This window comes from Leptodactylus fuscus, chromosome 3 (assembly GCF_031893055.1).
Source record: "Leptodactylus fuscus isolate aLepFus1 chromosome 3, aLepFus1.hap2, whole genome shotgun sequence".
NCBI classification, from domain to species: domain Eukaryota; kingdom Metazoa; phylum Chordata; class Amphibia; order Anura; family Leptodactylidae; genus Leptodactylus; species Leptodactylus fuscus.
Window position 1 is genome coordinate 91,602,962 of NC_134267.1, and position 23,971 is coordinate 91,626,932.

A 23,971-nucleotide genomic window follows, 5' to 3' on the forward strand; every position below is an offset into this window, starting at 1 on the left:
ACAAGGGTTCGAGCGCACCCTCGGCTCTGATGTAGCAGAGCCGAGGCTGCACAAGGGTTCAAGCGCACCCTCGGCTCTGATGTAGGAGAGCCGAGGGTGCACTTGAACCCTTGTGCAGCCTCGGCTCTGCTACATCAGAGCCGAGGGTGCGCTTGAACCCTTGTGCACACTCTGCTTCATCAAGCTAATAGAATGCATTGGCCAGCGCTGATTGGCCAATGCATTCTATTAGCCCGATGAAGTAGAGCTGAATGTGTGTGCTAAGCACACACATTCAGCACTGCTTCATCACGCCAATACAATGCATTAGCCAGTGCTGATTGGCCAGAGTACGGAATTCGGCCAATCAGCGCTGGCTCTGCTGGAGGAGGCGGAGTCTAAGGTCGGACCTGAATGGAGACTGGTGTGGAGCGATCTTAGACTCCGCCTCCTCCAGCAGAGCCAGCGCTGATTGGCCGAATTCCGTACTCTGGCCAATCAGCGCTGGCCAATGCATTCTATTAGCCCGATGAAGTAGAGCTGAATGTGTGTGCTTAGCACACACATTCAGCTCTACTTCATCGGGCTAATAGAATGCATTGGCCAATCAGCGCTGGCCAATGCATTCTATTATCGTGAACTGAGTTTGCACAGGGGTTCTAGTGCACCCTCGGCTCTGCGACATCAGATTGCTACATCTGATGTAGCAGTGCCGAGTGTGCATCAGATGTGTAGTTGAGCAAAACTGACTCAGCACTGCTAAGTCTCTGCATTCGCATAGGAATGCATTGGCCAGCCTTCGGCCAATCAGCGCTGGCTCTGCCGGAGAAGGCGGAGTCTAAGGTCGGACCTGAATGGAGACTGGTGTGGAGCGATCTTAGACTCCACCTCCTCCAGCAGAGCCAGCGCTGATTGGTCGAGTTCCGTACTCTGGCCAATCAGCACTGGCCAATGCATTTCTATGGGGAAAAGTTAGCTTGCGAAAATCGCAAACTGACAGGGATTTCCATGAAATAAAGTGACTTTTATGCCCCCAGACATGCTTCCCCTGCTGTCCCAGTGTCATTCCAGGGTGTTGGTATCATTTCCTGGGGTGTCATAGTGGACTTGGTGACCCTCCAGACACGAATTTGGGTTTCCCCCTTAACGAGTTTATGTTCCCCATAGACTATAATGGGGTTCGAAACCCATTCGAACACTCGAACAGTGAGCGGCTGTTCGAATCGAATTTCGAACCTCGAACATTTTAGTGTTCGCTCATCTCTAATCCTTACATCATTTATAACCAATCTATATACCAGCAGCCATAAAATGAACACATCAAAGTAATAAAATCATAAAAACCATGTTTGGACATCCTCAAGTTCTCTTTTCACTGTGGGGCTCTCACATTGTTACACCCAAGAGCACAGAAATATAAACCTCTATCAATTTCCCTAAGTATGTGTATATGACATCACCCAATATGGTGCCAGCCAATTATACATACAATTCCTAGTCATCACAGAATAAGGTAAGAAATAAGAAAACAAAGATAATAATCCTGTAAGATAAAAATAAGATAATAGTTCCGTACAAATCCAGTTTTCACCAGAATTAGAAAGTGTATACAACCAAACATTCAAATCAAGCTCCATGTAATGTTAAGGGAATCCTGCCAGCAGGTACAATAATGTTGTTCTATAGAAATGCAGAACTTATCAGCAAATTAAATGAAATAAATTAAATAGAATGAGCACTTCCACTGGACATACTTCAAAAGTTTATCAATGGCTCACCACATCACATACTATTTCCATGGCCTCCAATCTTATTCACCTCCTCCAGTATCCTTCTTAGTATTGAGGGGAATCATATGGCCTGTGTGACCTAGTAGCCTCACATCATAGTGAAGAGTCACAAGTGCATTGGCTTTTTTTGAGAGGCAGAGCTGTAGCTTAGTAGAGATAGACTCGGGTCACCCTATAAAGAACATTTTCCTTGGGATAACCAAACCAAATAATTTTTACCAGAAAACAAAAAACGTCAGTTTGGATAAGTTTTTAGCATATTGTCTGAACTTATCCCTTAGTCGCCCCAACATAGTATAATACTTCCTAGTGATTCCCACTTTATAATGATCCCCAGACACATAATACAGTGTCTACCAATAAGTATTTGGACACCTGTGGTAGAATAGAAAAACAACATTTATTCATATTCAATAGTTGGTAGAACCCAGCAGATGCTTCCTTAAGGATGTTATTGATCGACACAATACTTCCGGATACCTGTTGAAACTCCTGGTGTATGTGAGCCATAGGTTGGATGCGGTTCCTCCGAATCTCCCTGGCTAGCACCCTTCGGTCTCTATCTCCCACTTTTGAGGGTCTTCCGACTCGGAGCACATTCCAACAATAATCGTTCACCTTCCACTTTGTAATCACGTAGGCCACTGTCGATTTCGGGTAATTCAGTTCCCTTGCTATGTCCCTTAGGGATCGACTATTTCTGTGGTACACGACAATTACCACTTTCTCAAAATCGGACAACTCTACATTTTGTGGCATCTTGCATGCGACTAATGCCAATGCTGTTTCATACACAATATTTAACGACGGAACGTGTGACACCGCAGATACCTTCATTTGCATGGGTGTCCAAATACTTATTGGTGGACAGTGTAATGCTTACCATTTGCCCACAGACACCTAATAATGATCTGCAATGGCCCTGAGGCATTTAGTAATGCTCCCTAGTGGCCCCAGGCAAGTTTTAATACTAAGGATGCTGATGTAGTTACAAGAGGACATGCAGCCACTTTCCCTCGGGTGCCGTGGCTCTCCATTTGTAATCGCTGGATTAGAAGGTAGATATTGTCAGTAAATTAGAAAGTCTGATTCCCAGGGATATCAGTATCATAGGTTATATTTTGTTCAACATGGGTAAAAGAAACTCAACGCAGTTATCATATCAAAAAAGGAGAACAAAGTCCTGTAACTTATGCATCTTCATGTATTATGAAGGTTAACAAAGAGTTAACAACATCCTTGGTTACTAAGAAATTAAAATCTACTTCCTAAGGAAGAAAATCTGCCTTTTAAATTCCTTTTCAATACAAGAGTCTTTTGTCCCCCTTATTTGACTTTGTGGTTTTTAAAAAGTTGTTTATGCATCTAAATGGTCTGAAAAGACAGATGTATTTTATGTAACTTTACATGTATGCTTTTTTCATTTCCTTTATAAATTGCTTTTCCATATTTTCATGTTCTTGTATAAAAATGACCTATCATACATTATAACTAGAGATGAGCGAACACTAAAATGTTCGAGGTTCGAAATTCGATTCGAACAGCCGCTCACTGTTCGTGTGTTCGAACGGGTTTCGAACCCCATTATAGTCTATGGGGAACAGATACTCGTTAAGGGGGAAACCCAAATCCGTGTCTGGAGGGTCACCAAGTCCACTATGACACCCCAGGAAATGATGCCAACACCTCTGGAATGACACTGGGACAGCAGGGGAAGCATGTCTGGGGGCATCTAACACACCAAAGACCCTCTATTACCCCAACATCACTGCCTAACAACTACACACTTTACACATTCAAAAAAACCTCTATCAAAGTGGGAAAATACCTGGAAACCTTCTTTACTCCCCAAATGGATGGACACAAACCCCAATTTAAGCTCAACAAACAGTAACAACCACCCCTTTAAATCACGTTCCCCATGACAACCACAAATGAAATAGGCAATGGGAATTCCAAAAGCCCTCACCCTTAACTGTCATTTTGAGTGTGTGTGTGTGTGTGTGATGTGGTAAGACCTTCCAAAATTCACTTTTCTAGCCCTTAACATGAGCCCTTCCAAACAAAGTTACAGGACCTTAAGCTGAGCTACCAGCAGAGATTGAGGCCCTTGGCATGAGTAGAGCCTTGCACCAGCAGTGTTTTTGGCACTTAGGGTGAGTTGAGCCTTGTACCAGCGTGTGTCCCTTAACATCAGGCGGGCCCTAAGTTCTGCGCTTTGCACAAAAGTTCCACATTAACTAGGCTGAATGGTACAAAGATTAGTAGGCCCGAGAACCAGGAACAGGTCTTGCAATGGCTGTCGGATAACGCTTAAAGCACATTGTCCACCAGCCAGTCAGCCTCTACCTCCTCTTACCCAACAGTCTTGTCCTCCTTCCACCCAAAATTCCCAATCTTCCCAGAACAATAACCCCAACTGTCCCTGCTCCCCAGAGCTGTTCTCCCTTCCTTTGACTGTACCGCAACCTGCCCCTCCATTTCGCGATTCCACGGACCTAACAGACGAGTATCTGTGTCCAGATGCTCAAACACTAGAGTCTCCTCCATTCCATCTCCGGTCGATTTGGTGGCGGATGACCAGCAACCCACCCTCATCGACGACGATGAGATGCAGTTGCTGTCAGGGCAGCCAGTTGACATGCGCATTGTGCAGGAGGAGGAGGCGAGACAGGAGTTGGAAGAGGAGGTGGTGGACGACGAGGACACCAACCCCACCTGGACAAGGCGGATGTCAAGCTGGGAAAGTAGTGTGGATGTTGAGGCAGGTGCAGCACCAAAAAGGGTAGCTAGAGGCAGAGACATGTCCAGAGGCAGAGGTCAGCTGCTTTGCCGAAGCCAGGCCAGACCCGGAATGTCCGAAGATGTTCCCTTTTGTACCCAGCCCAGAAAAACTCCCCCATCGAGGGCACATTTCTTGAAGGTGTAGAGTTTTTTCAAGGAATGCGCCGAGGACAGATATAGTGTCGTCTACACAATTTGCCTCTCGAAATCGAGTAGGGGCCCTGAGAAGAGCAACCTGTCCACCACTTCAATGCACCGTCATTTGGAATCCAAGCAATGGAATCAGTGGCAGGCAGCAACGGCAGGATAAACGTCGCCCGCCGTTCATGCCACTGCCTCTGCTCACAGTGCTGGCGATGCACTCCAGAGGACGAGCCAGGACATCACTTCATCTGCCTCCGCCACTTTGTTGACTTCTCCCTCATCCTCCCCTGTTTCTGTCTTATCTCCTTCTCCTGCACCATCAAAGCCACCATCAGGCGCTTCTTTACAACAACCCACCATCTCTCAGACATTGGAGCGCCGGCAGAAATACACCGCTAACCACCCACCCACGCAAGCCTAGAACGCCAACATCGCTAAACTGCTGGCCCAGGAGAGGTTGGCGTTCCGGCTTGTTGAAACTCCCGCCTTCCCGGACCTGATGGCAACTGTGGCACCTCACTATGCCGTCCCTAGCCGTCTCAACTTCTCCCGGTGTGGCGTCCCCGCCTTGCACCAGCACTTGTCACTCAACATCAGGTGGGCCCTTAGTTCCGCGCTTTGCTGCAAGGTCCACTTGACCACCGACACATGGACAAGCGCCTGTGGTCAGGGATGCTGCAGTGCTTATCTTTAATGACAGGCAGGGTGAATGTGGTGGAGTCTGTTCCCCGGGTGCAAACTGGGGTGGCCTATCTCCTCTCCCAGGCCAAAATTCATGGCAGGAGTAGACTGAAACCCTACGAAGCTGCAACCTCCACCCCAGCTACTAGCGGAAAACACTGTAACACTGGCATGGGGAGATGTCAGCAGGCCGTGCTGAAACTGATCAGCTTGGGGGACAGACAGCACAGTGCCTCCGAGGTCAGGGATGCCATCCTGGCTGAGATGGCATTTTTTTTCCCCTGCTACACCTGGGGCCTGGCATTTTTGCGCCTGTGATAATGGCTGGAACCTGGTAGCAGATCTGGAGCTTGCCAGACTCAAACATGGTCCACGCATGGCCCACGTTTTCCAACTTGTTGGTGCCATGTTTCTTTGAAACCTACACCATTGTGCCTGATATACAGGTCAAAGTGGGGCCATTTTCGTAAGTGAGAACTAGCCTCTGCTAGGCAGAAAACATTCAGAGCACACTCCTCTCATCTTCGCACCGTTCGCTGGCGGAGGAAGACGAGGGGGTTGGAGTGGCATCTGATGTCCCTGTCCCACACGAGGCTAGAGGGTGCACTTCAGTGCATCCCATTGCTTCACCACAAATGGTGTGAAGGGGAGTGGAAAATGGAGAAAATGGAGAGTGACCCTTACAGTTGGGGCCAGCAAAGGCATGCCAAGTAACACACTGGCACACATGGCTGACTTCATCTTGGGTTGCTTTTCAACACATATTTCACATCATGAAGAACAAATAATACTGGATTTTTACAAGCCTCGAACCCCGGTCTAGGTCTAATGTCTGTTCCTTTCTTATATTAGGGGAGAGGGAAAAAAAATTACTTCAGTGATACGTTTAGCGTACATAGACTGACTATTAATGTGTATCCCACTTAGTGTTGTTAGGGTTACACACCGTCACAACCTGGCTAAAGCTTCTATAGCTGTTAATAAAGTCAACATAACTTTACGGTATCCAAAAAGACAGCTGGTACCGACAGAGAGCAAGACAAATGTCAACCAAAGCTGTGAGCTCTGAACACCCACAGTGACTTTGGCGTCATCATCATTATAAGGGAGCGGGTGGTAATAAGTAACTTGGCAGTGCCTAAAACCCAAAAAGCTTATACAACTATATTTACATTAAGATACACAAATGACACTTTTCAGTAGCATGTCATGAGACAAGCTGATAAGCTCTTCCTTTGTGCAGTGCTATTTGAAAGTTAAACGCTGCCTTTATTTTAATTCTGGAGAAGGTGCAGACATTAGATTTAGAACATGTTGTCTTCATTGTCCAAATCCTCTATATAGGTAACGTGTTTTTTTGAGCCGAGCTGTCTGGGAACGAGCTGGTGCAGCACTGACAACCTGGGTGAATATGGCAAGAGCCTGAGATGTAGGGTGAATGAATCCCCAAATTATTTGTGGAATTCCCAGTGAGACAATGGCACTATCTACCAGTAGCAAAAATTGTGGGTGCACGTAACCCCAATATATTCTTTGAATTACCAGTCAGAAACTGGCACTATATGGCAGTAGCAAGAAATGAGGGTATTTGTAACCCCAATATATTCTTTGAATTCCCAGTGAGACAATGGCACTGTATAGCAGTAGCAAAAATTGTGGGTGCACGTAACCCCCATATATTCTTTGAATTCCCAGTCAGACAATGGCACTATATACCAGTAGTAAAAATTGTGGGTGCACATAACCCCAATATATTCTTTGAATTCCCAGTGAGACAATGGCACTGTATAGCAGTAGCAAAAATTGTGGGTGCACATAACCCCAATATAATCTTTGAATTCCCAGTGAGACAATGGCACTGTATAGCAGTAGCAAAAATTGTGGGTGCACGTAACCCCCATATATTCTTTGAATTCCCAGTCAGACAATGGCACTGTATACCAGTAGTAAAAATTGTGGGTGCACATAACCCCAATATATTCTTTGAATTACCAGTCAGAAACTGGCACTATATAGCAGTAGCAAAAATTGTGGGTGCACATAACCCCAATATAATCTTTGAATTCCCAGTGAGACAATGGCACTGTATACCAGTAGTAAAAATTGTGGGTGCACATAAACCCAATATATTCTTTGAATTACCAGTCAGAAACTGGCACTATATAGCAGTAGCAAAAATTGTGGGTGCACGTAACCCCCATATATTCTTTGAATTCCCAGTCAGACAATGGCACTATATACCAGTAGTAAAAATTGTGGGTGCACATAACCCCAATATATTCTTTGAATTCCCAGTGAGACAATGGCACTGTATAGCAATAGCAAAAATTGTGGGTGCACGTAACCCCCATATATTCTTTGAATTCCCAGTCAGACAATGGCACTGTATACCAGTAGTAAAAATTGTGGGTGCACATAACCCCAATATATTCTTTGAATTACCAGTCAGAAACTGGCACTATATAGCAGTAGCAAAAATTGTGGGTGCACGTAACCCCCATATATTCTTTGAATTCCCAGTCAGACAATGGCACTATATACCAGTAGTAAAAATTGTGGGTGCACATAACCCCAATATATTCTTTGAATTCCCAGTGAGACAATGGCACTGTATAGCAGTAGCAAAAATTGTGGGTGCACGTAACCCCCATATATTCTTTGAATTCCCAGTCAGACAATGGCACTATATACCAGTAGTAAAAATTGTGGGTGCACATAACCCCAATATATTCTTTGAATTCCCAGTGAGACAATGGCACTGTATAGCAGTAGCAAAAATTGTGGGTGCATGTAACCCCCATATATTCTTTGAATTACCGGTCAGAAACTGGCACTATATAGCAGTAGCAAAAATTGTGGGTGCACATAACCCCAATATATTCTTTGAATTCCCAGTGAGACAATGGCACTGTATAGCAGTAGCAAAAATTGTGGGTGCACGTAACCCCCATATATTCTTTGAATTCCCAGTCAGACAATGGCACTGTATACCAGTAGTAAAAATTGTGGGTGCACATAACCCCAATATATTCTTTGAATTCCCAGTGAGACAATGGCACTGTATAGCAGTAGCAAAAATTGTGGGTGCACGTAACCCCCATATATTCTTTGAATTCCCAGTCAGACAATGGCACTATATACCAGTAGTAAAAATTGTGGGTGCACATAACCCCAATATATTCTTTGAATTCCCAGTGAGACAATGGCACTGTATAGCAGTAGCAAAAATTGTGGGTGCACGTAACCCCCACATATTCTTTGAATTCCCAGTCAGACAATGGCACTATATACCAGTAGTAAAAATTGTGGGTGCACATAACCCCAATATATTCTTTGAATTCCCAGTGAGACAATGGCACTGTATAGCAGTAGCAAAAATTGTGGGTGCACGTAACCCCCATATATTCTTTGAATTCCCAGTCAGACAATGTCACTATATACCAGTAGTAAAAATTGTGGGTGCACATAACCCCAATATATTCTTTGAATTCCCAGTGAGACAATGGCACTGTATAGCAGTAGCAAAAATTATGGGTGCACGTAACCCCCATATATTCTTTGAATTCCCAGTCAGACAATGGCACTATATACCAGTAGCAAAAATTGTGGGTGCACGTAACCCCAATATATTCTTTGAATTACCAGTCAGAAACTGGCACTATATAGCAGTAGCAAAAATTGTGGGTGCACATAACCCCAATATAATCTTTGAATTCCCAGTGAGACAATGGCACTGTATAGCAGTAGCAAAAATTGTGGGTGCACGTAAACCCCATATATTCTTTGAATTCCCAGTCAGACAATGGCACTATATACCAGTAGTAAAAATTGTGGGTGCACATAACCCCAATATATTCTTTGAATTCCCAGTCAGACAATGGCACTGTATAGCAGTAGCAAAAATTGTGGGTGCACGTAACCCCCATATATTCTTTGAATTCCCAGTCAGACAATGGCACTATATACCAGTAGTAAAAATTGTGGGTGCACATAACCCCAATATATTCTTTGAATTCCCAGTGAGACAATGGCACTGTATAGCAGTAGCAAAAATTGTGGGTGCACGTAACCCCCATATATTCTTTGAATTCCCAGTCAGACAATGGCACTATATACCAGTAGCAAAAACTGTGGGTGCATGTAACCCCAATATATTCTTTGAATTACCAGTCAGAAACTGGCACTATATACCAGTAGCAAAAATTGTGGGTGCACATAACCCCAATATAATCTTTGAATTCCCAGTGAGACAATGGCACTGTATAGCAGTAGCAAAAATTGTGTGTGCACGTAACCCCCATATATTCTCTGAATTCCCAGTCAGACAATGGCACTGTATACCAGTAGTAATAATTGTGGGTGCACATAACCCCAATATATTCTTTGAATTCCCAGTGAGACAATGGCACTGTATAGCAGTAGCAAAAATTGTGGGTGCACGTAACCCCCATATATTCTTTGAATTTCCAGTCAGACAATGGCACTGTATACCAGTAGTAAAAATTGTGGGTGCACATAACCCCAATATATTCTTTGAATTCCCAGTGAGACAATGGCACTGTATAGCAGTAGCAAAAATTGTGGGTGCACGTAACCCCCATATATTCTTTGAATTCCCAGTCAGACAATGGCACTGTATACCAGTAGTAAAAATTGTGGGTGCACATAACCCCAATATATTCTTTGAATTCCCAGTGAGACAATGGCACTGTATAGCAGTAGCAAAAATTGTGGGTGCACGTAACCCCAATATATTCTTTGAATTCCCAGTCAGACAATGGCACTGTATACCAGTAGTAAAAATTGTGGGTGCACATAACCCCAATATATTCTTTGAATTCCCAGTGAGACAATGGCACTGTATAGCAGTAGCAAAAATTGTGGGTGCACGTAACCCCCATATATTCTTTGAATTCCCAGTCAGACAATGGCACTGTATACCAGTAGTAAAAATTGTGGGTGCACATAACCCCAATATATTCTTTGAATTCCCAGTGAGACAATGGCACTGTATAGCAGTAGCAAAAATTGTGGGTGCACGTAACCCCCATATATTCTTTGAATTCCCAGTCAGACAATGGCACTGTATACCAGTAGTAAAAATTGTGGGTGCACATAACCCCAATATATTTTTTGAATTCCCAGTCAGACAATGGCACTGTATAGCAGTAGCAAAAATTGTGGGTGCACGTAACCCCCATATATTCTTTGAATTCCCAGTCAGACAATGGCACTGTATACCAGTAGTAAAAATTGTGGGTGCACATAACCCCAATATATTCTTTGAATTCCCAGTCAGACAATGGCACTGTATAGCAGTAGCAAAAATTGTGGGTGCACGTAACCCCCATATATTCTTTGAATTCCCAGTCAGACAATGGCACTATATACCAGTAGCAAAAATTGTGGGTGCACGTAACCCCAATATATTCTTTGAATTACCAGTCAGAAACTGGCACTATATACCAGTAGTAAAAATTGTGGGTGCACATAACCCCAATATATTCTTTGAATTCCCAGTGAGACAATTGCACTGTATAGCAGTAGCAAAAATTGTGGGTGCACGTAACCCCCATATATTCTTTGAATTCCCAGTCAGACAATGGCACTATATACCAGTAGTAAAAATTGTGGGTGCACATAACCCCAATATATTCTTTGAATTCCCAGTGAGACAATGGCACTGTATAGCAGTAGCAAAAATTATGGGTGCACGTAACCCCCATATATTCTTTGAATTCCCAGTCAGACAATGGCACTATATACCAGTAGCAAAAATTGTGGGTGCACGTAACCCCAATATATTCTTTGAATTACCAGTCAGAAACTGGCACTATATAGCAGTAGCAAAAATTGTGGGTGCACATAACCCCAATATAATCTTTGAATTCCCAGTGAGACAATGGCACTGTATAGCAGTAGCAAAAATTGTGGGTGCACGTAAACCCCATATATTCTTTGAATTCCCAGTCAGACAATGGCACTATATACCAGTAGTAAAAATTGTGGGTGCACATAACCCCAATATATTCTTTGAATTCCCAGTCAGACAATGGCACTGTATAGCAGTAGCAAAAATTGTGGGTGCACGTAACCCCCATATATTCTTTGAATTCCCAGTCAGACAATGGCACTATATACCAGTAGTAAAAATTGTGGGTGCACATAACCCCAATATTTTCTTTGAATTCCCAGTGAGACAATGGCACTGTATAGCAGTAGCAATAATTGTGGGTGCACATAACCCCAATATATTCTTTGAATTCCCAGTGAGACAATGGCACTGTATAGCAGTAGCAAAAATTGTGGGTGCACATAACCCCAATATATTCTTTGAATTCCCAGTGAGACAATGGCACTGTATAGCAGTAGCAAAAATTGTGGGTGCACGTAACCCCCATATATTCTTTGAATTCCCAGTCAGACAATGGCACTATATACCAGTAGTAAAAATTGTGGGTGCACATAACCCCAATATATTCTTTGAATTCCCAGTGAGACAATGGCACTGTATAGCAGTAGCAAAAATTATGGGTGCACGTAACCCCCATATATTCTTTGAATTCCCAGTCAGACAATGGCACTATATACCAGTAGCAAAAATTGTGGGTGCACGTAACCCCAATATATTCTTTGAATTACCAGTCAGAAACTGGCAATATATAGCAGTAGCAAAAATTGTGGGTGCACATAACCCCAATATAATCTTTGAATTCCCAGTGAGACAATGGCACTGTATAGCAGTAGCAAATATTGTGGGTGCACGTAAACCCCATATATTCTTTGAATTCCCAGTCAGACAATGGCACTATATACCAGTAGTAAAAATTGTGGGTGCACATAACCCCAATATATTCTTTGAATTCCCAGTCAGACAATGGCACTGTATAGCAGTAGCAAAAATTGTGGGTGCACGTAACCCCCATATATTCTTTGAATTCCCAGTCAGACAATGGCACTATATACCAGTAGTAAAAATTGTGGGTGCACATAACCCCAATATATTCTTTGAATTCCCAGTGAGACAATGGCACTGTATAGCAGTAGCAAAAATTGTGGGTGCACGTAACCCCCATATATTCTTTGAATTCCCAGTCAGACAATGGCACTATATACCAGTAGCAAAAACTGTGGGTGCATGTAACCCCAATATATTCTTTGAATTACCAGTCAGAAACTGGCACTATATACCAGTAGCAAAAATTGTGGGTGCACATAACCCCAATATAATCTTTGAATTCCCAGTGAGACAATGGCACTGTATAGCAGTAGCAAAAATTGTGTGTGCACGTAACCCCCATATATTCTTTGAATTCCCAGTCAGACAATGGCACTGTATACCAGTAGTAATAATTGTGGGTGCACATAACCCCCATATATTCTTTGAATTTCCAGTCAGACAATGGCACTGTATACCAGTAGTAAAAATTGTGGGTGCACATAACCCCAATATATTCTTTGAATTCCCAGTGAGACAATGGCACTGTATAGCAGTAGCAAAAATTGTGGGTGCACGTAACCCCCATATATTCTTTGAATTCCCAGTCAGACAATGGCACTGTATACCAGTAGTAAAAATTGTGGGTGCACATAACCCCAATATATTCTTTGAATTCCCAGTGAGACAATGGCACTGTATAGCAGTAGCAAAAATTGTGGGTGCACGTAACCCCAATATATTCTTTGAATTCCCAGTCAGACAATGGCACTGTATACCAGTAGTAAAAATTGTGGGTGCACATAACCCCAATATATTCTTTGAATTCCCAGTGAGACAATGGCACTGTATAGCAGTAGCAAAAATTGTGGGTGCACGTAACCCCCATATATTCTTTGAATTCCCAGTCAGACAATGGCACTGTATACCAGTAGTAAAAATTGTGGGTGCACATAACCCCAATATATTCTTTGAATTCCCAGTGAGACAATGGCACTGTATAGCAGTAGCAAAAATTGTGGGTGCACGTAACCCCCATATATTCTTTGAATTCCCAGTCAGACAATGGCACTGTATACCAGTAGTAAAAATTGTGGGTGCACATAACCCCAATATATTTTTTGAATTCCCAGTCAGACAATGGCACTGTATAGCAGTAGCAAAAATTGTGGGTGCACGTAACCCCCATATATTCTTTGAATTCCCAGTCAGACAATGGCACTGTATACCAGTAGTAAAAATTGTGGGTGCACATAACCCCAATATATTCTTTGAATTCCCAGTCAGACAATGGCACTGTATAGCAGTAGCAAAAATTGTGGGTGCACGTAACCCCCATATATTCTTTGAATTCCCAGTCAGACAATGGCACTATATACCAGTAGTAAAAATTGTGGGTGCACATCACCCCAATATATTCTTTGAATTCCCAGTGAGACAATGGCACTGTATAGCAGTAGCAAAAATTGTGGGTGCACGTAACCCCCATATATTCTTTGAATTCCCAGTCAGACAATGGCACTATATACCAGTAGTAAAAATTGTGGGTGCACATAACCCCAATATATTCTTTGAATTCCCAGTGAGACAATGGCACTGTATAGCAGTAGCAAAAATTGTGGGTGCATGTAACCCCCATATATTCTTTGAATTACCGGTCAGAAACTGGCACTATATAGCAGTAGCAAAAATTGTGGGTGCACATAACCCCAATATATTCTTTGAATTCCCAGTCAGACAATGGCACTGTATACCAGTAGTAAAAATTGTGGGTGCACATAACCCCAATATATTCTTTGAATTCCCAGTGAGACAATGGCACTGTATAGCAGTAGCAAAAATTGTGGGTGCACGTAACCCCAATATATTCTTTGAATTCCCAGTCAGACAATGGCACTATATACCAGTAGTAAAAATTGTGGGTGCACGTAACCCCCATATATTCTTTGAATTCCCAGTGAGACAATGGCACTATATACCAGTAGCAAAAATTGTGGGTGTATATAGCCCCAATTCTATTGCTAGGGGACTTGCAGGGTATTTCTGAGGTGAAGGTGGGGGGGCACACCGTTGGAACGGGGATTTGGCGTGTATATATGGGGTATACGGGAATACACTGTCAGTGTGTTCCATTCAGGATCCTGGGAAAGCTGGGTTGCGGCGATTGAGCCCGTCAGTGCCACGTTACACTGACAAGCTTCTCCCTGGAATTGAAGGGATATGTAACCCCAGTATATTCTTTGAATTCCCAGTCAGACAATGGCACTATATGGCAGTAGCAAAAATAGTGGGTGTATATAGCCCCAATTCTATTGCTAGGGGACTTGCAGGGTATTTCTGGGGTGAAGGTGGGGGGGGGGGCACACCGTTGGAACGGGTATCGGGGGTATATATCGGGTATACGGGAATACACTGACAGTGTATTCCATTCAGGATCCTGGGAAAGCTGGGTTGCGGCGATTGAGCCCGTCAGTGCCACGTTACACTGACAAGCTTCTCCCTGGAATTTAGCTCTTACAAGAGCTGTTGGTTGTCTTCTCCTTCCTATCCTAGCCTGTCCCTGCCTACCCAGAATCTAAGCCCTAGCTAGCTGGACGGAATCCTCCGTCCTCGGTGAATTGCAAGCTCAGAATGACGCGAAGCTGGGCGTCGCTGTTCTTTTAAATTAGAGGTCACATGTTTTCGGCAGCCAATGGGTTTTGCCTACTTTTTTCAACGTCACCGGTGTCGTAGTTCCTGTCCCACCTACCCTGCGCTGTTATTGGAGCAAAAAAGGCGCCAGGGAAGGTGGGAGGGGAATCGAGTAATGGCGCACTTTACCACGCGGTGTTCGATTCGAACATGCCGAACAGCCTAATATCCGATCGAACATGAGTTCAATAGAACACTGTTCGCTCATCTCTAATTATAACCTGATCAGTATGAATAACAAAGTATGCATACATGACATCTAGGACACAAAGAACGGTTGCAAACACCGAGCCCTTCAGTTGCAATGGACTCAAAGCCTGATGGGAGTTATAAATGAACCTACCCAGGAGATTACATGACAAGTGTTGATATAATATTGCACTTCTCATAAGCAATGTAGGAGAAAGCATTTGTTTTGAAAAGTTTTCATACTTATGTACCATAAAACGGATATTTAGTTATATTCCTGGAAATAAATATCTATATGTCATGTTCTTTACACTCAGAATGTCCACCTAATGTGTGGTGTGCCAGTGGTTGCCCATGTGCAGTAGCTCAGTCCTACTCTACAAAGCTTCTACAGAGATAGTCCAGTAATTGTATTGTAAATGCCAACTATTAAGAATCTGTGAACTAAAAGGTGTTTCAAGTAACACATCAGGTAGACATACTAACACCCGTGGTACCAAATAAATATGTAAAAGCAATAGCTAGACATAAAAAGTCTACCAATAAGTATTTGGACAGCCATGCAAATTATGTTATCTACAGTCATGATGTATGTCACGCCTTGGTCCCAGTGCATCGTAAACTCAACACCGATGCCTATTACACTATTTTAGATAACAGTGTTCTTCCTACATTATGGTGGTTCTATGGGTCGGACCAATGTTACTTCCAGAATGACAACACCAGCTGTCAAGTAGCGAGGTCTACCATGGATTGGCACGGTGACAATCAGGTTAACCAACTGGACTGGCCTGCCCAGAGCCCCGACTTGAACCCTATTGAGCACCTCTGGGATGAGTTGGATTGCCGAACTAAGGGGTGCAACAGACGTCCAAAATCAGTGAAAGAAGTTACCTGTCTTCTCCAAGCCAAATGGAATAAAATACCACTAGTCGTCATACAGGGACTTGTGGAAAGCATGCCCCGAAGGGTTGAGGCTTTAATTGCCACTCGTGGAGGCTCTACCTACTATTGAATATTAATAAATGTTGTTTTTCTATTCTACCGCAGGTGTCCAAATACTTTTTGGTAGACAGTGTACAATCCTACGGACCCATACAATAATTTTATTTGTAAACCCCCCCCCCCCCCAGAAGCATTAATAAATTTAGCCAATAATTTATAGGCACCCCATAAATGAACTAATTGAAAATTGCCTCTGATCCGGAAAAAACAAGCCCCCATATGGCTACAACAATTACATAGTTACATAGTAGATGAGGTTGGAAAAAGACATTAGTCCATCAAGTCCAACCTATAACCCTACAATCCCTACAGTGTTGATCCAGGGGAAGGCAAAAAACCCCATGAGGCTCATGCCAATTGCCCTATTTCAGGGGAAAAAATTACTTCCCGACTCCAAATCTGGCAGTCAGTATAAAAACCCTGGATCAACGTGTCCTTAAAATCTAGAGTCCATAACCTGTTATATTTTTCTCTTCAAGAAAGGCATCCAGGCCCTCTTTGAACTTGGTAAATCCAATGTACTATGCACAGTTTACATAATCATTTTTCACTATCTGCTGTGAAATCACATCTGGAAAACTAGACCCATTGATAAGTCCTTTGAAGGTTGCGATTCCAAAATGCTGTCAATTCCCAGGGAATTCCATTTTACTGGACTTTGCAAATGTCCAAAAATGTCAGATAGGGCTCCTACCCTTTTATGCATTGCTGTGTACCCAAACAACAACTTATTCTTATTGTCATACTTGACAATATCATACATATGGCTAGAAGCTGCTGTTTGGGTGTGCATCAGGGTGCAGAAGCCAAGGAGCACTATTTGGGTTTTGGAGCATAGATTTAAGTGATTTGTTTTCTGGATGCCATGCCACTTTTGCTGAGCCCATGAAATGTTAGTAAAGTGGAATTCTTCAATAGGGTTCCATTTTGCAAACTTCACCTCTCAATTTAGTGATATGGGGAGGCAGTGAATGACTGTTTTTAATTACATCACCATCTGGAAGGTCTATAATAGGAGGGAAATATTGCAGATTTATCATGAGCTACTTTGGTGACATAGTGAAACTGTTACCAATCATATGTTGTACTAATTAGGGTATTAGCCTATTCTATTGCTATAGATAGAAATGTTTGGATATTAGCTTGTTATTCTGCAATATTGGGCATAAATGGCGTATTTCTGGGAGAATTGCAATTTTAACTTTTCACTATCGACATACGAGGGGTAAAAATACTCATTATTCCCCTTGATAAAATCCTTTAGGGGTGTAGTTGCCAAAACTGAGCCATTCCATGGGAAATTCCACTTTACTGGCACATCCAGGGCTCAGCAAAAGCGACATGCTGTTCAAAAGCCAGTTCCTCTAACGCTACACTCCAAAAGCCAAAAAGGACAGCGCTCCTCTTCTGAACCTTGCTTTGTGCCCAAACAGCAGTTTATGCCTGTATATATATAGGATAACCCACTTAAACGTTTTAGAAGTGCATGTGTCTGTAGACACAAAATGGGCACAACTTACTGGACCCTTAAATTGCATGTTTATTTAAAAATGAAATTTTTCACTTTTACATTTATTTGTGGGAAGCGCTAATAGACTCAAAATGGTCACTTTACCAGTTGAGAAATTCCTTGAGGGGGTAGATTTTTTAAATGGGGTCAAAATATTTGATATTCATTTTTTTAAAATTTAGAGCATCTGAAATTTCCAACAAGTGCAATATAAGGCTAAGGCCCCACATAGTGAAATGCAGCAAAAAACACTGTGGCAAAAAATGTGGCGGAAATGCCTTATTTTTTCGCAGCATTTTTTCTGTGTTTTCTTCTGAAAAATTTCTGCCCCTATTATGCCTACACAGAAAATGCCAGCATTTCCAGAGGTATAATTGTCATGCTGAGATCTGAAAAAATCTGAGTGTTTTTGAAAACTCAGCTTTTCTGTTGTGAATGGGATTAGCCAGAATGCTGTTTACTTTGGTGAGTACTGTAAAATGCAGTGATTTTGTTTCTGCCATGGTAAAATGCTGTGTTTATACAGTGTTAGGGTGCGTTCACACGATTTAACGTTGCGCGTGATCTGGCACGTATACACGTGCAGGCAGATTACGCACTCAAAATGCTCCCATTCATTTCAAAGGGAATTAGGAGCGTATACGCCGCGTTATTTTGCGCCCCGTGATTTTGTGGCCGATTTTACGCTCCTAACTCCCATTGAAATGAATGGGAGCATTTTGAGTGCGTAATCTGCCTGCACGTGTATACGTGCCAGATTACGCGCAACGTTACATTGTGTGAACGCACCCTCAGGCTTCAGCCTCAATAACCAATTTAGGTCTCAGATGGGCCTGGTGATCTAGCAATTATGGTTGTCACATTCCCAGGCTTTGGGCTGCATTTAGGCCAGTAATGGCGAACCTATGGCACGCATGCCAGAGAGGGCACGCAGAGCCCTCCATACTGGCATGCGTGAGGTCACCCGGATCGCTCACCAACGGGGAATCCGGTACAAGATTCCCCATTGATGAGTAATTGCTGCCTTCAGTTGTATGTGCAAATGCACATACAGCTGAAAGCTGCCAGTGTAGGCCGCGGATCGCGCGACCGCAGCCTACATTGACTGCAGAGTTTGACCTCTGCCCCGACGCGGGTGCGATGACATCATAAGCGCCCGCAGTGAAAAGGAGGTGGACGCCGGCGGCTCTTCATGGGTGAGTATGAGAGTATGTGACTGTGTGTGAGTGTGTATATGATACTAAAGAGCTTATAATACTGGGGGGCGTACTAGAGAGCTTATAACACTGGGGGCGTACTAAAGAGCTTATAATACTGGGGGGAGTACTAAAGAGCTTATAATACTAGGGGGAGTACTAAAGAGCTTATAATACTGGGTGGGTGTACTAAAGAGCTTATAATACTGGGGGGCATACTAAAATGCTTATAATACTGGGGGGCGTACTAGAGAGCTTATAACACTGGGGGCGTACTAAAGAGCTTATAATACTGGGGGGGGCGTACTAAACAGCTTCTAATACTGGGGGCGTACTAGAGAGCTTATAACACTGGGGGCGTACTAAAGAGCTTATAATACTGGGGGAGTACTAAAGAGCTTATAATACTAGGGGGAGTACTAAAGAGCTTATAATACTGGGTGGGTGTACTAAAGAGCTTATAATACTGGGGGGCATACTAAAGAGCTTATAATACTGGGAAGGCATACTAAAGAGCTTATAATACTGGGGGGACATACTAAAGAGCATATAATACTGGGGGGGGACGTACTAAAGAGCATATAATACTGGGGGGGTGTACTAAAGAGCATATAAGATGGGGAGGATGTGTATTGAGGAGCATATAATACTTTTTGTTGCAGGGAGCGTACTGAGAAGCATATAATACTGGGGGGGTGTATTTATAAGCATATAATACTGTGTGTGGGTGCCACTGTGGAGCATATAATTCTGTGGAGGGCTACTATGGAGCGTATAATACTGTGGTGGGCCTACTGTGGAGCATACAATACTGTAGGGGGGGCCACTGCAGAGCATATAATTCTGTCTGGGGTCCCCTCACTATTTATATCACACAATATCTGTTGTATAGCAGACATGATATTAGTACAGGATGTAAGAACATTGCACGGTCACTATAAAACAGGTCCTGTGCAATGTAAATAGTGAAAATTAATTGTTCAAAGTACTAAATGCAGAGACCTTTACATTTCAGTACAAAGTTCTTTGTATTATTGAAAGCTCTGTAAAGCTTCATTCACATGACTGTAATTTCTGGTCCGTAACTGTCCGCAATTGTGGATCTGCACAGTATTAAGTTTAAATTGCCGTGTTGGCACTTGGCGATAATTTAGTGGGTTTTGGGTTGCAGTTTGGGCACTCTGTCTCTAAAAGGTTCACCATCACTGATCTAGGCCGGTATAGCTAAAATCCGGAAACAGAGCATAATAACTAAAGAGCTGACTTTTAACAACACCATAAGCTGGCCATGACATCGTTAATATCTGGGAAAATTTCAATTTTAATTTTTCTCTCCACTGCACTGGCACGTCAGGGGCTCTGTAGATTTCACCATTTCACTTGAAAATGATTTTGTCCTCTAAAAGCCTAATGTCGCTCCTTGCCTTCTGTGCCCTTCAAGGTATCAGTTTTCATCGATTTGTAAGGTATTTCTGTACTGTGAAGAAATTGTGTAACAAATTATGGTGTGGCATAATTCTCTTTTAAATCCTTGTAAAAATAAAAAAAAAATGGGGCTAAATTGACATTTATTGCAACACATGAAATTTTTAATTTTGCCAGTCCATTGTTAATAAATTCTGTGTAACACCTGTGAGGTCAAAATGGTCATTGCACCCCTTATTAAATATCTTAAAGAATATAGTTTACAAATTGGGGTTTCTTTCTGAGGTTTTCTACTGATAGTTTTGGGGTTCTGCAAATGTGACATGGCACTCAAAAGCGATTCCAGCAAAATCTGCCATCCAATACTCAAACAGCACTCTTCTTAGGTTTGCTGTGTTGACAGCAGTTTACAACCACATATGGAGCATTTCAGTATTTAGGAGAAATTGGATAACAAATTGTGCAATGTATTTACTCCTTTAACTACTTGTGAAAAATAAATTTTAATCTAAAGCAATGTCTTATTGCAAATAACGTAATTTTTAATTTTATGGCCCATTGTCATTATTGGGTTGTTTCCATTGTACTGGTATTTGAGGGGCTCAGCAAATGAGACATGGCACCCAAAAACTATTCCAGTAAAACCTGACCTCCAAAAGCCAAATAGTGTTCTGTTCCTTGCAAGTGTGCTCATAAAGTTGTTTACAATCACGTATGGAATATTTCCATATTCAGGAAAAATTGAGTTACAAATGTGGGTGTGCTTTCCTCCTTTAACTCTTGGTAAAATTAAAATTTAGAAAAATTTTATTACATACTATGACATGTAGGGTTAAAATATCTCTTGATAATTTTTTTGAGTGGTCTACTTCCTAAAACTTAGTAATTTAATAATGCTCTGGTATACCAAGGGCTCTGCAAATGTATTGTGGTGCCTGAAAATTATTTGAAGTGTTCCTTCCCTTTTGCACCCTGCCGAGTGTCCAGATATCAGTTTACATCCACCTTGTTTTAATTCCTGTGAAACACTTACACTTCCCAAATGCTGTTTTGAAAATTAGGTTTAACATACAGGTTCTAACATACAGCCCTTTAAAATCCCAGAATTGAAGTGGTCCATAAATAATAGAGTTGAGAATTTTTCTTGGAAATTTGAAAAACTGCTGTTAGACATGTAAGTCTTTTAACAACAATATAAAATTACATGATAAAAAAAATTATGTAAACATAAGAAGAGATATTGTAAATGACATCAGTAACTAATTTGGTGATATTGACTACCTGTCTGAAAAAAATAAAAAAATAACATTTTGAAGATTGCTCATTTTTCAGAATTCCAACCAAGTTTCCTATTTTTTCATACAGTTAATGCAAAAAATATATCAGCTATTTGTGTCATTAACATAAAGTAGAATGTGTCTAGAAAAAACAAACTGAAAATCACCTGGATAAGTTAAAGCTTTCCAGAAGTTATTACCACAAGTGACACGTCAGATTTGAAAAATGGGGCTGTGTCCATATGGAGTTAAATGGGTAAATTCTTATGTAAATGAACCTCACCAAAGAAAAAGCATGGAGGTTTACTTAAAATTTCTTGTGTACTAATAGTTGCAGTCATAGCACTCGAGTAACATTCAATTGTTATTTGTCATTGATGAGACCTGAAGCTCCAGCCTGAGCCTGTCTGTAACAGTATTCTTAAACTAGTAGCCCCTAACCCTAACTCTGGACTAGTTGCATGAAAGATTATTTTCTATGACCAGGGGAATTTGGGCCACTGGTTGGAGAATATGGAAGGTCAAGATGAAATTTCTAAAAAAAAAAAAGTAGAGATTTACTGGTCATTTAAAAAAATAAATGCTACTGGTTACTCTGATTAAAATGGATGATGCTACTACAAGTTGAAAAAGACCCTAATAAGTACCCCTTGGACTCCAAAGGTCCTCAGCCTCCTGGCCATTTCTGTGCAGTGTATCCAGGTGATCCGCCCAGTCTAGCTTGTTATTGAGGAGCACACCCAGGTACTTATAGGTGTTGACTGTTTCTATGCCTGTCACCTGGATGTCCACTGGATTCAGAGCACGTCTTTGCTTACTAATGTCCACCATCTCCTTGGTCTTCCCAACATTAATCCTGAGGTGTTTCTGCTGACACCATTCCACAAAATCCCAATTTAAGTCTCTGTACTCCCTATCATCTCTGTCTGTGATGAAGCCTACTATTACAGAGTCATCGGAGTACTTTTATAAGTAACAGCTAGATGAGTTGTACCTAAAGTCAGTATTGTACAGTGTGAAGAGGAAAGAGGGAAGAACTGTACCTTGTGGTGCCTTGGTACAGATCACAATGTCTGACAAACAGCCCTGGGCTCTCACATACTGAGGTCAATTTGTAAAATAGTCTAGGATCCAGTTGGAGAGGTGGAGTTTCTCTCCAACAAGGTCCAGCTTGTCCCTCAGTAGCCCTGGCTGTATGGTGTTAAATGCACTGGAAAAGTCAAAGAACATTATTCCCTGGTTTCTCCAGGTGAGAAAGAGCTGTGTGAAGAGGGTGGATGGTGGCATCATCTACCTAATGCAACCTAATGCAACCTAATTGCATCCAAGGCTTGAGAAAGCGCTCCTATGAGCGTGAAACGGCTGTTGCCTCCACGCCTATAATGCAACTTCTCCCTTCCTGAAGACTGTTTTGCATCAATAAAGGATGATGTTTTAGAAGTATTCAACTGAATGGTGAGTGCCCTCCTTGCTTTTTTCTTTATTGAAAGACATCATCTACCCTAATGCCTAGACGATAGGCAAACTGGAGATGGTCCATAGTGGAGCTCACTAGAGATCAGAGATGTGTCAGAACAATTTGTAATGTAAACCAGTCCTCGTTAGGTACAGCTCAGTTGGCTAACATGACAAAAATTGTGGTTATTTATTCTGGATGAATGGCGTTTAACATGTGCATTCCTTATTACTGTCCAGCTAACAGTTATTGAAGGTGTATGTGTACCTTTTATTTACTTCGTTGAGTTTCCGACATGTTATACCTCTGCTGTATGGCACATAAAGTAGGTTTTCCATCTTTCCATGTTATTAGACAGTATTGTGGAAAACACACACACACACTAAATTACATGATATGAGGATAACAGTCATGATAAGGAATGACCCCTAAGTTCAGGTAAGCTAATACCTTGTTTTCTCTACACTGAAGTTTATGGAAGCAGTCCCTCTTCAATCCTTTGGCTCCTGTTCAGTTCTGCATGTGATCATCTCTTTGTCTCTGGAGTACAATATATTATCAATTTGAATTGGATTTTATATGATTAATACTCTGCGGACTCATTTTACTCACTTTAATAGCCCCCTGAGTTTGGAAAAGATTATTTTATGTTTTGAAACAATCTCATAAAAATGGATTGGCACTCGAGATTGCTCGCACAGATGTTCTTTTCACAAACATTTCCCTCTGTTGGTTTGGGGATCTCTAAAGAGGCTTACTGAAAATAATCAATAACTAGGTTGTAAGAAAGGTCAAATATTCAAAAAAACTAAGTGTTTCAATTCCGAAGATCAGGCATTTAATAAAAAAAAAAAAGAAGAAGAATTTGATTTTTAAAAAACATATGACTGTTTGCTCCTTGAACACC